The sequence below is a fragment of the Petromyzon marinus genome, chromosome 46 (genome assembly GCF_048934315.1).
Source record: "Petromyzon marinus isolate PM22_M1 ecotype Great Lakes invasive population chromosome 46, UKy_Petmar_22M1.pri1.0, whole genome shotgun sequence".
NCBI classification, from domain to species: domain Eukaryota; kingdom Metazoa; phylum Chordata; class Hyperoartia; order Petromyzontiformes; family Petromyzontidae; genus Petromyzon; species Petromyzon marinus.
In genome coordinates this window covers 2,188,585-2,205,634 of record NC_133712.1, presented here as the reverse complement: position 1 = coordinate 2,205,634, position 17,050 = coordinate 2,188,585, and positions in this window count along the sequence as shown.

Sequence of the window (17,050 nt, the reverse complement as noted above, 5' to 3'; positions counted from 1 at the left end):
CCACATACAGAACAAATTGGGGTCTCGTCCGGGATCTCTCGCAGACAGGTTATGCTTAAATGAAGGAACGAATCACTGTTGTACAAATCAAGGTTTTGTGAACTAACATTGCGCTGTGACGGTAAACGGTGTAAAACAAACAAAAAACGCACTCTGAAGAAAATACCAGAGTAGCAGTGTATAACAAAGACAGTGGGAGTAAGATTATTTGCTCAAATTGAACCAACATATTCTGTGATACAAATGTTTTTATGTGCGCTCTGAGGGGAATTCCAGGGTAACTCACGCCACACATGAGAGGCTAGAGTTAAGATACACTCTTAAGTCTATTAACTACACTACATAATAGAGATGGCACATGACCCGCAACGTTCTGAGGGTGACATCCCAACGCATAACACTGATACAGAGTGGCCCTCCGAGGAGGAGATAGAATCTATGGAAAAACAATATCGTGAATTTGTGTTAAAACGTACTGGACGGACTGCTAGAGAGCAGACAGAGCAGAAAGACATATGGGAGGGGAGACATAGAGAAGATGTTAAGGCACATAGGAGGAAACTACTTAAGGATGTGATGAAATGTAGCAAAGCCAAACGTGACATAAAAATTGCAGAAATAGCAAGGTTAGACTCGTATCTCCTCACACAGACAGACAGAGAAAGATTATGGACTGGGGAAAAATTTGAGAGGGAAAGGAAGGAAAAACTGTCCCTAATAGAAGAGGTAGTGCGTCTGCACGCCCTCGTGAGAGAAAAAGAGTCGGCGCTGAATGCACCAGCGGGACCCCCAGACGTCGGTACACAGAACACATACGGGAGTAACAGTTTACCACACTCCGAGCCATGCGGACGTAGCCCAGGGCCAGATCCCACACAAAGTATGGCTACAATGCAAAGCGATTTTGATAAAGAAACCCCCTCGCAAATCGAGGAGAGGGAAGGGGAAATACGGACACAAACAGGAAAACAGGAGGCCGACCACCCCGAGGTTAGAGAGAGGCAAAATATTAACCCTAAGTCACCAGGGTATTCTGTACTGATAGAGCGACAAAGGGCGGAGCTGGGGCGAAACGAGCAACATGACATAGACAACTCACCAGAAAGACGCACGCTACCCAAGTACGACCGACATGATGCAGATGACAGAGACGGCTCACTTGGTAGACTCCTTCCACGCAGGCACGACCGACGTGGAATCTATGGCAGGGACTACTCTCCGGAGAAGCGCACCTCGCGCAAACATGACCAACCAGTTCCAGATAGCTCAGTCAGCTCACCAGAAAGACGCACGCTACGCAAGTGCGACCGACATGGTGCAGATGACAGAGACAGCTCACTTGGAAAACGCACCTCACGTAAGCATGACCGACGTGGAACCTACAGCAGGGATCACTCTCCAGGAAGGCGTACATCACGCCAACATGACCCATCAGATGCAGATAGCTCAGACAGCTCACCAGAGAAACGCACCTCACGCAAACATGACCAACATAACACGGGTACAAGGGACAGCTCACCAGAGAAACGCACGACACATTAAAATTACCAACGCAAAACCACCCGCACCACAGATGACAAACACAGGAATCCCGACAACCATGTAGCACCAGACAAACATAAACACAGCACATCACCTAGCAGCCACCACGCACGTAGTAGACGGCGTGAAGGTCAAGGACAAAAACACTCACCACATAGACACAGCTCAAGGAGATCACGCACACCAACCCACAGGCATGGATCACAAGACCCACATAAGAGAAATAAGGGACACAAGCCACGGGACAGATACGAATCCTCGGACAGAGGGAGACCACGACACAGACACGGGAAACATGACAGTAGTGATAGCGAAGGCAGGGACAGCTCGAGTGACAAATCCTCTGAATCTGACGCCTCTGACGACGATCAACTGTCCGAATACTCATTCAGTAGTAAGACTCTGAAATTGATGGACAAAGCGCTCGTCAGAATTCCCTATTTCGATCCACACAACAAAACCAGGGATATACACAACCACATAGCTACAGTAGGACAGGAGGCTAAGATCCGGGGTCTGGGTAAATCAGCAGAAAAAGCATGTTTATTGTCAAGGAGCTTACATGAAACCGCCAGACCATGGGTAACATCCCTGCCAAATAGGGTCAAGAGCGATTTTAAGCAATTAAGCCGAGCAGTAGTTAATAGATTTGGGGAATACTCCACACTATCTGAAGGATTGAACGCGGCAAAAATTGATGACTCAGCGTGCGGACGAAGACCCACGAGATTATCTCCTACGCCTCAAGAGAGCAAATTCCGCAGGTGACGTGGACAACGCCCAGGAAGAAGGGAAGATATTAAAAGTTATGTTCTTCCAATCACTAAGACCTGAAATAGTGAAGATAGTAGGAACGATGCTAGACCCCGAGACTGCCTCCTTGCGCCAGATTGAAAGCAAGGCCCACACGGCCTGGGTGAACGGACGGAGAACCACTAGCACAGCTAAAACACACATCATCACCAAAGACAAAGATCGTCTCAATCTGGAAGGAAACGAGTCTCCAGGGAATAATAACAGAACCACCCGGAACGAACATGAAACACCCCAGGAGAGGGCGCCAAATCCACGAGGATCAAAACTCAGCAGCAACACGCCGGACAACTGGTCACGGGGGACCTGGCACCCACGGCCCCCACAGCCCTGGAATATAGAAGAGGGCTGATCTTGGAACTATGGAGGATGGAGAGCGAATGACGGATCATACCTACCCCGCGGAGGCCGATGCCCACCGAACCAATCCCCATATCGTCTCCCACTGCCGCCTCCGCTAGCAATGGGGCATAGACCACAGGCAGCCAACAGGAGTCGATACGCTCACTATATTCGGATGGAAAGAGAACATCAAGAGAGTATGAAGACTCCCATGCGAACAGCCAAGAAAAGAATACCAACAGAACACACACAGGAAGAGGACGCACCCAACGCAAAGATAGCCCAAGAGAACATAAGAAACTCAAGAAACCCCAAAGCAGTCACCGAGGTGGTACCAGAGGGTAAAGGGTACCATCTGGGGGAATTAATTCCCGTAGGACCGGTCGGACGAGTCCACGTGGAAGTAATACTGCAAGACACCCTGACCAGCCAGGGCCTTTGTGATACGGGAGCAGAAATATCCATGATATCCAGAGACATGTTTGATGAACTCCAGACTGCCGTCCAGAGGAAGAATGAAACGTTACAGATGATGCCAAGTAGGCTCACCTACTCAGGATGCGAAGGGACCCACATGCGGCCATTGGGCAAGGTCATGATGAAGCTCACGTTCAACAAAGTCAACATGAGCCATCCACTATATGTCGTGCAGAACCCAGGAAAAAAGCTGATCATTGGGATCGAACTACTGAATCGCCTTAAACCCGTCATGAACCTTGAATCCCGACAAATATGGGCACAGTCAATGCCGGAGCAGCATAGGGATCCAGAAGATGAAGAAGTTGAAGACTTTACAGGAATTCAAATGATAACAGAACTCAACGACCTGTCACGGACAATCAAGAACGAAACCAAGCGTCCAGCAGAAATATGGACCACTCAACTACTGACCAACAGACTGGGAAAGGACCTTGAGGAAACCAACCTACGACCAGTAGTTCCAAAGGACTGTCCCTTAGCGGAGTATATACCGCCCACTAGTGGTCAAACAGGTGTTAACGTGTCTTTATTTGCCTGTCTGCATGCGTATGTCTTGTGTGTCAGCGGTTGCAACAGGTGTGTGGCCCTGTATATTATTGCGCGTGTGTGGGTGTGTGTGTTCACGTGTGTATTGTTCAGTCTGTATCTCTGTGCATCTTCTGTGCTAGCGTATGTCTGTATGTCGCTAGAGAGCGGTTGTGCAGTGGTAGTGTGTAGTGGCACGTTCCTGATGGCATAAGTTCCATTCCCGGTCACGACGAACAGCAGTAGTTTAGCTGGTTAGCGTGCTGCACTATTAACCTGGCGACCCAAGTTCGATTGCTGCTTATGGCCAACACCGGTGACGAATATCTAAACCGGTCCTGGGGCTCCCTTAGATTAATTCAGCCTTAAATGAGTACTCAGTGCGTGTAAAGCATCAGCACTGGGGAGACAAAGGTGGCTGGGTGTAGTGTTGGTCCTCCCATCCCCTTCGTGTTCTGTGCTGACCTTCGTAGATGCTCGCTAACATCACTTGCCCTAAAAGTCTTTTCAAGGCTATATTGAGGATCTTTGACTTTTGTCTTTGTGTGGTGCAGTGGAGGGAGCACGGAGGGCGGTGCCTGTCACGCGCCCGGTCCTCACCCTGTTTGACGTGAGCCCAACATCCACACACGACCACAACCAACCCATGTCTCATCTCCCACACCGCTGGCGAAAGCACTGTGTGTGATCTCGTGTGCTGTAGCTTTCTGTACCGTGCTGTGTTTGCTGTGTTAGCCACCATGTGCTGGGGCGTTCTGTGCGTTCTCTTGTGTGCTGTCGCATTCTGAGCTGTGCTGAAATTGCTGTCATGTTGCTGTAGTGCGCTGCGATGTGCTGTAGCGCTCTGCGCTCTGCTGTGGTGTGCAGGACAGCGAAGAGCAGCAGAACGAGGCTCGCACTGCTCAGAGCTCCACGTCCCAGATGAAGGCAGCGCGTGTCCTGCAGACGTTCGTCAACCCCTTTGGCATGGTGAGACATGGGGAGACAGGGACATGTGGAGGCACAGGGGTAGTTGAGTGCCAAGGAGATACATGGACTTTGAGACACGGGAATTACAAGGACACCAAGACAATGCAGCGATACAAGCGACTTAGGGACGTGGGGAACACACAGGAGGCATGGTAAATGAGAGACAGATAGGAGGCATAGAGACACAATATTAGCACAGGGTCACACGTGACACGGGGTCACTTAGGATTTGGATAAAACGGTCTTCATTGACGCAGAAATACTGGAAACATGAAGACGTGGGGACTCGAGGAAGTGATTGAAAATAAAAAAAAGTTCGCTTGTGCATCTGTTCATGTGCTTGTGCTTGCAGTATCTACCATCCAGTGACGGGAAATCTCTGCCATTTCAAGAAAAGAAATGGGATCCTAACTCAAAAGTCTTTGAGGTAACACGTGATTATTGTGTGCTAACATCTTGCTCACATCATCATCTCCATCATCATCATCATTATCTCCATCATTCCATTTCACAAACCACTTGTGCGGATGGGTGCTGAGTGAGGAATTTTAGTGGTTTGGTGATTAATGTGGTTATTTGAGTGCATGTTTGAGCAGATGAGTGGGTGAATGAATGGTTGAGTGAGTGCTTGGGTAGGTGAGAGAGTGCAGTTGAGTGCATGAGTGGTTGGATCGTTGAACGAGTACCTGAGTGGCTGAGTAAGTGAATGAGTGTTTAAGTAGTTGACTGAGTGAGTGATGAGAACCCGTTGAGTGCTATCTCATCCGTCTCTGTAGATCTGTAGTCGCTGGAAACTGATGAAAGCGCCAGAGAAACCAAAGAAGAGCTCTGCACAGCCTGCAAAAGCCAAATACGGTGAAGGCACACACACACACACCGTGAACACAGAGACATGCACTAATCCAGCAGTCACAAACACTTGCACGTGCATGTGCACACACACACACATGCAGACAAGTACAGAAGTCGAGGCGTTGCTCACGCACACACACACACGACAAAAATCGTATCACCTTTAACAGACTTGGGGCAAGTATTGTTAGCAAGCGTCTCTGAAGATCCAGGATTACACGAGGGGTGGGTAGTCAACACCAGGCTCGGCTGCCTTTGTTTCCCCAGCACTGATGATTACACATCGTGCCCGGTACTCATTTAAGGCTCGGTCGACCTCGGGGAGGCCCAGGACTTGATCAAATATTTGCCATTGCTGTTGATCGCAAGCGGGAATTGAAATCAGGTCACTGGGTTTGCAGTGCATTAACCAGCACACTACTGCACGCACGCGCCATGAGTGACGGATCCCCGTGTCTGCAGCGGAGAAGAAGATGAAGGTGGAGCGCCCTCAAGAGGAGCCGGTCGCCGTACCGACTGTGCGAGAGCAGAAACAGGTGCGCCCCGCTCACTCGCGCTCCGGCGTTTCCACGGCCAATGGGGGAACTGGGAACCTAGATTTAAAGCTTTCGTGACTGCAAGGATCCATACTCTTTGGTTCTATTCGGTAGTCACGTAGGTAAAAAATAAAACAAAAATCACGACGTTTCGGCCGCTTGTGTTGTGGCTGAAACGTCGTGATTTTTGTTGTTTTATTTTTTACCTACGTGACCGAATAGAACCAAAGAGTATGAACTGGGAACCTGTTGCAGGACCTGCACCCCCGGGCCTTGCGTTTGTGACTGGGCTTCGTGGGACCCGGCCCCTCCTGGTGCCCTTAAGTCCCCACCCACCCACCCCCTCCCCACTCACTGCTGCCCTTTCCCATTCCATCTGAACACCAGCCTGTGTTGGGGTAAGACATTGCTTACAAAATTGCATACGAATTCAGATGCGTTATTCTTGTGAACATTCTGCATGTGTTTGAGCGAATTACGTCGTGGCGTGCAAATTTTTGCCGTCAATAAAGTAGGCATCGGTGCGCATCACAGCGGAATGCGAATGGTACATGGGCATAGAGCAATAAAAATGTAAAAAGAAACCCGTCGCGAACTCGGCGGCTTACACCGACTGAGCAAAATAAATTGCAACCGCATGAAAAAAAGTGCACAGGGAATCGCATAAGGTAAGGAGTAAATAATAATGAAATAAACTGTTTTTTCTTTCCCTGGTGCGCTGGTGATAACTCGACGAGGGTTAACGAATCGGTACCCTATCCTGTGACTCGTGACTTGATGCTGGTAGCATCGTGGGGATAACATTGGGGGAAAAGACAAAAATCCGACACAAACCAGAATACCTCCCCACTGCCGCTCTCCCCTCCCCACCCCCTCCCACTGTGTTGCCTTCATTCTCTCTCGTTCGGCCTCTCCCTTACCCCTTTCCATGGGCAGGGTGCCACACGTAGAGAGGCACCGGGGGCAGCCGAGGTCACGGAGGTCGGAGGGAAAAGGCAGCGCGCGGACTCGGACTCATCGCCAGCGCCACCACTCGTGCCAGATGACTTCACCCCCCACGAGTACACGGAGGCCGACGCTCACATCTTCACAGGTACACACACATCTTCACAAGTACATACGTGCACATCCACATCTTCACAGGTACACAGACACGCGCACATGTACATCATCATGGGAAAAACGCACATCTTCAAAAAAACGCACACACACACACATCTTTACAGGTAAGGTCAATGTGTGAATGTGAGGGTGGGTATGTGAAGGTCAATGTGAGCGAGTTTGAGTGGGCGAGTGAGCGAGTTGTTCTCTGTTCCAGCCGGGTGCTCTCGAGGAAGAGATCAGAACAGACACACGACTCGGCAGGACAAGGTGCGTACGTACTTCACATCACCGCTATCATCATCGTCGCCGTCATAACCACCACTACCATTGTCATCACACCATCACCACCCCTAATATTACAGTTTTATCACCATCACCACTACCATCAACACCATTACAGCTACCATCATCACCATCATGAAAATCACTGCTACCAACATCACTATCATAACTCCCATATTCATCACCATCATCACCACTATCATTGTCATCACCATCACCATCAATAACACAACCATCACCCCTACAACTAAAGTATTATCTCCACTACTTTTAACACCATCACCGCTACCATGATCACTGTCATAACCACCATATTCATCACCATCACCGTTACCGTCACCATCAACACCATTACCATCATCTCTGTAACCAGTGTTGCCTTCACCTTTAACGTCATTAACACCATCATTAATGCCGTCACCACCATCATAACCACATTCATTGGTACCACTGTCAACATCATCTTCATTCCCACCACCATTACCACGATACACGTCGTGTAGTGCATTGCGCATTGTGTTAAATCTTTGTGCTCCGCGTGCTTTTTGTGTCGTGTGCATGGTGTCTGTTGTGCGCATAAACGCGCATTGTGTGTGGTGTGTGTTTGATGTTGAGTACACATTTGCGTGTATCCGTTGTGTGTTTGTGCAGCATAAGTTGTGCGGGCGGGGGCAAGGTGGTCGTACAGTCTTCAGAGGATCGGCACGGGGCATGACGTACATGCAGGGACACAGTGGCCGGTAGGAGATCCCTCTCCCATCACCTATGTCGCCCTACGTGCATTCACGTGTCTTTTGTGTCCTCGTCGGACCTTGCATATCTAAATGTTTACCCCACGTGTCCTTGTGTGTCCCTGTGGGTCGCCGCAAGTCTAAATGTGTACTCACATGTCTCTGTAATGTCCCACCTTCTCTCGGTTAGTTCCCCGCATGTCCTCATGTCCCTCCGTGTCACTACGCATGCTGCGTCTTCCTTTAGATCATAGATCACGGTTCCGTGCATTTTCACGTGTGTTCCTGTGTATACGTATGCCTTTGTGTCTGCACATGCATCTGCTTGCCTTTGTGTGTCTCAGTGTCAACGGTGTCAACAGTGTTGCTTTGTGTCAGTGGTACTTCGTGTCTGCTTGTGTCTTCACGTGCCCCCCTGTAGCATTGTTACCATGCGTGTCGGTGTGTCACCGATGCGTTATAGCACATGTCATCACACAGGGTTCTCCCACTGGCACATCTGGCCCGTGAAGGCTTTTGTAGTGGCCTGCCGAGGTATAAATACAGGTTTCCCTCACTTTATGCGGTGGATAAGTTCCCAAAAAAAGGGCACACAAAGTGAAACCGCACAAGACAGCGTCCTGCCGAGTAGTATATACGTACACATGCAATGTTGTGTCACATCTGACCGCAAAGTGGCATATAGAGTGAGTTCAAAAGACATTTAGCGAATTTTGTGGAGAAATAGGTAAGCCGCATATACGTGAAATCGCACAAACCAAACCTGAATAAACTGTGGAAACCTGTAGATACAGGTTAGTGAGATGAAAAGTGATATACAAGAGATAGGGATGAGAGTTGGAGACAAACTATGGTGATTAGCTGTCACATAGCTGACGTTATGACGTAAATAAGTCACGTGACGTAACATGTACGCGTGGCACGTGATATTCCGTCGCTAACTTTTTGTAGCCCGCCAGATAATATTTCTGAAGAACCATTCGTTTTCATGTGCCTCTGTGCCAAGCACATGTCTGCATATCTCCATGTGGGTGACTCTGTGTTCCATAATCTCAAAATGCACCTAGCCTGGCACAGCTGCTACGGTCACATCACTCAATGGCGGCTGTTCTCTTAATTTATTCACTGGTCACTATCTGTGTCCTCAAATCTTGATGCTTGCATTTCCACGTGTGTGTGTGTCCCTCCACATCTTAAAAATAATATTCTGCATGTATTTAGCATCTTGCATGAAAATTCCATCTATAAACGTGGTAGAATTTGTAACACATGCAGTTTTCGCGTGGAGGCATGATAATACACAGACAAGCGGGCAAAATAGCCAGAACCAGTGCCAACAATTGCTCAAGCTCTGTGGTCCTATATTGAGCGGCCGGCATGTGGGTCAGGAGTGTTCCACTTTTCATCCCAGTGCGACCCGCGGTTGCACACTTCTCCGTGATGCAGGGGAGGCTCCCGGCAGGCGTTCCCGAAAAAATGAAGATGTGAAGAGAGGCGGTGAGAGTCCTGGAGGGGAGTGAACTGGCATTGGTGCAGGGAGGACAACAAACGTCTCCCATTGATACGAGGCGACATCAACAACAAACGCAATTAACAGCAACATCCAGGATCAACTGGCGAATTCGAACAACACGCAGTTAACAGCAACACCGAGTCAACTGGAGTATCTAACAATACATGGGAGTTAATAGCGACATCTATTCGGCCAGTAAATTCTAGCAACAGAGTTCACAGCAACTCCTAAAGTCTACCAGAGTACAAATAAGACACGTAGTTTACACCAACTGCTCGAGTCACACAGGGTCTCCTGTAACTGCGACGTTAACAACACACGGATACAAGTACCCTGTATTTTTATATGGCCAAGATTATATGGCCTTCCAAAGATACACAAAGAAGATACACCCCTTCGTCCCATCGTCTCTACTATCAGCTCCCCCACCTACAAACTGGCACGTTTTCTTGCTGATATACTGCGACCTTTCACTGGAAAAACCACCTCTGCGGTACTAAATTCTACTCACCTGGTATCGACAATCAAAGGCATTTCCCTGTCCCCAAACGACCTGCTTGTCAGTTTTGATGTGGTGTCCTTGTTCACCAAAGTCCCGGTACCTGACACCATCACTATCATTGAAGACCTGGTTCATCAAGGACTGCATACTGATGTACCCCCCCTGGTGAGACATTGCTTAACCAACACTTACTTCACCTGGAATGGAACTTTCTACAAACAAACTGAGGGCACCCCAATGGGCTCCCCCCTATCTCCGGTTGTAGCCAACGTATTCATGGAAAAATTTGAAACTGACGCCATCCAGACTGCCACTCTACGCCCGACCTTATGGAAGAGGTACGTTGATGACACCTTTGTCATCTGGCCACATGGCCAGCCTGCTCTAGACCAATTCCGCGACCACATCAATTCCATACACCCAGCCATCAGATTTACCATGGAGGTCGAAAAAGATGGCAAACTACCATTTTTGGATGTCTTAATTAAAAGAAGACATGATGGTTCAATGAGCCACTCTGTCTACAGGAAAGCTACCCATACAGATGCTTACTTGAAACCGGATTCCCACCACCATCCATCCCAGAAGAACTCCCTCATCAAGACTCTATACCATAGAACCCAATGCATTTCCGACCAGGAACACATTACCAGTGAACTCAAGCACGTACACCAGGCTCTCAGGGCTAATGGCTACTCCGACTACACAATCCGCAAAGCCATCACTCCAGTCATGAAGAAGGATCCTCTTGTGGAGCCACTCTTCCAGACATACAGTACCTGGGCGTTTACAAACTAAAGTGCCTCTGTGGTAGTAGCTACATTGGAGAAACCAAAAGACATATCTCGGACCGCATCCGCGAACACAAAGCAGACTTGAAACACGGTAGGACGAACTCCTCTGCCGTGGCAGATCACTGTTATAATTCAGTGGGCTCACATGACATTGACTTCTCCAAGACGGAGGTTCTTTGCAAACCAACCGGCTACCATGAGAGATTCGTTCATGAGGCCATTCACATATACAAGCACAGAGACAATTTCAACCGAGAAGATGGATTCAGGCTTAGTAACCACTGGAAAGATGTTTTAAATCATTTCTGTTCTTAATTAATTGTATTTTTACGATGACCTTCAGACCGCAGCTCTTTCGCCAGCATTGCCTCTTAATACCTCTCACACCACGGTTAATGGTATAGTTTTACAATATGGAGCATACTAGGGCCTCGCAGCTGTCTCTCTCCCCCTCCTCTGTTCCGACCATGGACGAACTCGTCCGTCTGAACGGGACCCGTAGCTATCCGTGGTGCTGAAATTTGAGGGTAAGAATTCACCCATTTTTTCGCCATATAGCATTGTGATATATAACGACTTATTGTTGGTAGCTTAGCTGATTGGAGAATATAGAGTTTATTGATAACATGAAGGTAATTTATATTTGAGTTTGTATTGGTTCACTATATAGTACTGTGAATAGCTCAGATGTGTAGTCATTTCTGTGACCAGTCACTAGCTAATCACTCAGTTGTTTCAATGCTGGATTCGCCTAGTTATTTCAATGCTAAATTCTCCTGTTTGATTTGTACTAAGGGCCTCGGTGAATGTGTATGCTCTGACTTTAACGTAGCTATTTCTGCAGCAGGTACAAGCTCTATTTCTGCAGCAGGTACAAGCTAACCACTCAGCTATCTCAATGCTAAATTCTATGCTAATTCCATTGTCAAGATGTGTATGCCTTAACTTAGCTATTTCAATGCTAAATTCTATGCTAATCCCTTTAACAATGGGTGCCTCTGCGGGTGTGTATGCTTTAACTTTTAACATAGCTATTTCTGTGACCAGTCACAAGCTAATCATTCAGCCATTTCAATGCTAAATTCTATGCTAATTCCTTTGTCAAGGCGCTTTGTTCCTCTCACACAGCTTAAAGGCCGTATCTGAACGTGGCTCTTTCACTCCAGCGCTGTCCTACCAGACAGTCTCGCCCCCTTCACCTGATGAAGGCCGCTTGTGTTGTGGCCGAAACGTCGTGAGAATATTATTGTTATTTTATTTTATCAATTTATTATTTTATTATCATTCTACGTGACTTTACCGAAAGAACCAAAGAAGAAGTACCCTGTATGGCCAGTAACACCCAGACTCAACGGCAACACCCCAAAATACACCCAGTGTCACCAACATCATCTCACATTATCATTAACAGCTGATAATACCAGCTACAGCCAGCTACATCGAGCATCACCAGCAAAATGAGTGATAAACCAGCTTTAATACTTTCCATCAAATAATGAGAAACTCATGTCCAGCGCGTGTAAATAATAAGTTTTCACACGTGCAATGCCCATGCACTCTCACACAATCACATGAACATAGATGTTAGCACTCACATGTGCACACATATGCGCAAGCTTTTTTGATAACCCTGCACCCCCTGCATTACCAGTTTAATGACTTGTTCCCACATGGATGTTGTGGTGCTGACAAGTAGACCGCAAAGAAATTATAGAAAAATAAATTTGGTTTCACGTTTTTAAGCCTTCTCTCCTGCAGGAGGGACTTTGTCAAACGTGTCTTTTGTCGCTGTGTGTGTAGGTGTTTAAGGTGGGGAGTGGTAATGAATGTTGAACTTTTTTCTTCATGCTTTTGGAGTCCCTGACTGCTCACAATCATTAAGGACCTTGATGATGGTGGGTAGGCCCGAGTAAAGCTACGTGGCTGGGAGTCAGAGCCATTCCCTGTTCACCTTTGGGTGCGACAGGGATGTGCTGTGGCTCCAACATTATTTAACATCTTTTTCGACAACGTAGTTCGAGAAGCCTTCCTTGGCTGTACTGGCGGAATATCCATCTGGTACAGATACAGTGGGAGGCTGATCAATGTGGTCAAGGGATAGCTCCCTATTGGTCAACCATTTATATATGCTGATGATCTGGTGATTGCTGTTCACTTAGAAGAAGTTGGAAGCGCTGCTGCTAGACCTGGAGCATGCTACAAACTTACCATCAGCCCCACCAAAACTAAGCACCTGGCTGGGTATTTTGTGCCATCAAACACTCCACCCCCTCAACTCCCGATTGGTGATGGGGCAGTTGTAGAGAGAGTGGAGAGTTTTCCATACCTGGGCAGTGTGCTTATGACCAGCTCCGATTTGATAGCAGAAGTCTCACTCCAAATCAGTCGAGTGGCATCTGTTCATCGGCTGGGTAAAGCTGTGTGGAAGCTTCCTGGTCTGTTGCTCCACATGAAGCCTCGGGTATTCACGGCCACCGTCATGCCCTCCTGTATTCTTGCGGAAAAGCGGACCCCCCCCCCCCAATGGAACATCTTCGCCAGTAAAACACATTCAGGCTGGCATGCCTACGATCCATCCTGGGTTTAGCCAGGCTGTATTGTGTGAGGACTTCACAAAATCTTGAAAGAGCTCGACAAAGTTCATCGGTGAGCTCCGGGAGGCAAGGCTGCGTTGGCTGGGTTATAGAGCCTGCATGTACAGCCACCGCATGCCTAAATAGCTTTTGTTCAGCCAGATAGAGGGGGCCAAATGGACGTGGCAGGGGCTCGAGAAGAGATGTAATCATGTGGTACAAGAGGATGTAGAGCTAAGTGTGCTTTCCGATGACTGGTACCAGCGGTGTCAAGATCGGCCTCTGTGGAGGAGGCTTGTGAAGGACGCTACTGGGTAGTTGGAGGCAGTCGCCCTTCAGCATGAACGGAGGGCTATGGAGCGACGCTCACCAACCCGAGCAAGCGCCAGATGGCTAAACATAGTAGGTGGGCACAGTTGGGTGCACAGGTGGTGCATCGGCCAGTCGCCTCACTTTAAAGTGCACTTCGCCTGGCATAATCACCGTGGTGATGTCACCGCCACGGAGTGGCGAATGGAGGTTGTTGTTGAACTTCTTTCGCACCGTCTGCATTCAACCGTGCTAATCAGAGATGCGGGGGAAGGACAAACTAAACACAGTTTTTTAAGTTAGTTTTTAATCTAGATTTAAAAGTGCATATCACCAGTCGTTTCCTAATATCGTCAAGAAAGCATTTCAGACGGCCGAATAGGACTCAAAATGTCATTCAATTTATTTTATTTTATTTCTACGTGACTTTACCGAAAGAACCAAAGAGTAATTCCTGCAGTCACGAAAGCTTCAAATCAAGTTTGGATCGTAATTAGGTTACAAAATTAAGGTATGGAAAAGTTGAACAAGATACAGGGGTGTCTATCGATGTGTAAATAATGAACAATTCGTTGATTGGGATTGACGTTTAGGTTCACCAGGTGAGAAGAGCGCAAGACCTGGGTCACCAACATGACAAAAGCGATAGAGTGAAAACATGTACATGTACAACGGTGCAGAAAATAGAAATTATAGCAAAAACAGCCAAACAAAAACGAACACGAAACAAAACTCAACACACTCGCCATTAACACCGCTGAAAAGGAAAACGGATAGTCTGCGAAATGGCCCTTCTTCATATCGCATATAATTTAGATCAATTATCGCTGGTATAACTCTAACACAATAAAAAAATCGCAAAAAAGTTGTATTATTATTACATATTTTTTAAATATAACTGACGCTGATTTAAAACTTTCGTGACTGCAGTAATTCATATTCTTAGCTCTTTTGGTAAAGTCACGTTGAAGGGAAACAATAAAATACTAAAATATATATAAAACAATAAAAATATTTTATTGTTTCCCTTCAACGTGACTTTACCGAAAGAGCTAAGAATATAACTGACGCTGTTAGCAGGGATATACATATTAATAGCTATATTTCATATTCTTAGCTCTTTCGGTAAAGTCACGTTGAAGGGAAACAATAAAATAATAAAACATATATAAAACAATAAAAATTCTCACGACGTTTCGACCATAACACAAACGGTCGTCATCAGGTGTGTGGGTTTGCATTGATGTAGACCACCCTTGGCAGTGTCACCAAAGCTCGGGGCGACGTTGAGTGACGCAGAACCGGCCAGGGTGGTGACACCTGGGGACAACACGTTGGGTCTCACGCAGGCCGAGTGGGGGCGGCTGCAGGTAGAGGATGTGACATTGTTGAGCTTGCGGCGCCGCGCTGAGTTGAATCGCAAAGACCCTGCTCATTGGGGACTTCGCAGGTAGTCCCTCAGAAGGACTTTTGATGAGGTGGGACGAGGGGCTGCAGCATCACTGCATGGTGGTTCCCACTAGCCTGCAGGGGTCGGTTGATGCGGGTAGTACACGAGAATAAATTGTTACACCTCAGGGTTCCAAAAACGTTGCCATCTCTGCAGGTGTCTGATTTGTCGCGACTTGCTTGTCGGGCTTGGGAAGTGGTTGTCGGTGGGACGGAGGATGTCGGCGGCATTGTCGTTGACAAGCCATCACTCTGGCACCCTGGCACAATGTGGCCCAGTTGCTCACACCGGAAGCAATTCGTGGGTTCTTGCGGTAGAGGGGGTCGCCCTCTCTCTCTCTGCCTCCGATCTCGGGGCCGTCGTCGTGATGTCTCCTCCCTGCGTCGACCCCAGCCTCGCACTGCCACCGCCAAGTAGCTACACAAGGGAGCAGACATCGCGGCTCTCGCGATTGTTCACCTGAAGACGGGCGCTTGTGTTGCGTTCGAAACGCCGTCATTTATTTTATTTCTACCTACGTGACTTTACCGTAAGAACCAAAGAGTATAGCGACACATGCCACGGGCCCCGCGCTTTCAAGGGCCCCCCACTTTCAAAGCGAGGGGCGTCTCGGCCTCCCCTCGCCTCCACTGCAGGAATTTCCTCTGCACATTGGATGGTGGATCGAAGGCGGCTGCCATTTCGGAGGGTGCCTCGTCCTTTCTCGGGGATGTCTCGGAACGCTGCCAGAGCGTTATCGTCGAGGGCCGTCGGCAAGGCCCGTAGAGCCTCCTCCTCCTCCGTTCATCCAACAGATTCGTATGCTGCTTCGAACCGACAGGTAAAGGCGGTCCGGTCACATTCCCTCTGCCACGAATTCCCTGACGGGAGGTAAATGTCTGGGTCGGCCCGCCGCTCCCTCGTGTGCTGCCGGAGCGATCGTGCCTTGCGTCGTTTCCCGTGCTTTGCACGAATTGGGGGGGCCGTCGGACGCGCTGTGCCGTCAGTGGGCGAATTGGTGGCCAGATGACCGCGTGGTCTCCCCAGCGGGAACATCGGCGGCTTGAAACCACCCCGTCTAAGTCCCCTTCTCGCCGCAGCCGTGGGTAATTGTGCGTCGAGCTGCGCCACGGACACCAAGAGGCTCTAGTTATTCTCATCATGCTGATCGATGTCTCTTGATGTCTCTTGTATTCTGTTCATCTGCTTCCCATTCTAGTGCTGGTTCGTCTTCGTCATCTGGTTTTCCCGACTTTCGGCATGCAGGGGACCCATATTTGTTTCCAAGGAGCCGTGACATAAAACATTGATTATATCACACTTAATATACATTTAGTAATCTAACTCGGGTCGCTGGGTAGGTAGTGCTGCGTGCTAAACATTGTGCTTGCGTTCCCCACACACAGACACGAGGTCACGTATGCACATGCAGAAACACCCACGCGCGTTTACACACGGACACTCACGATCACGCGCATTTTGTTTTTTACCAGCTAAGGCTCACTGAGCTATTTAGCACTTTTTTTAAGTGACCCAGTCGCAAATAAAATGTCAATGAAGTGTATTAAAGCTTTCGTGACTGCATAAAATTACTCATCATATATACGTGACTTTGCCGAAAAAAACAATGAGTCAATGAAGTGTCTTATGTCGAAATATATTGCAGCCAAATACTCTAAACGCGTGTTTTTTAATGTGTATGGAAAAACCGGAGAACCTGTAGTGGATTGCCTTTATGAATCTTGGGGAGACCA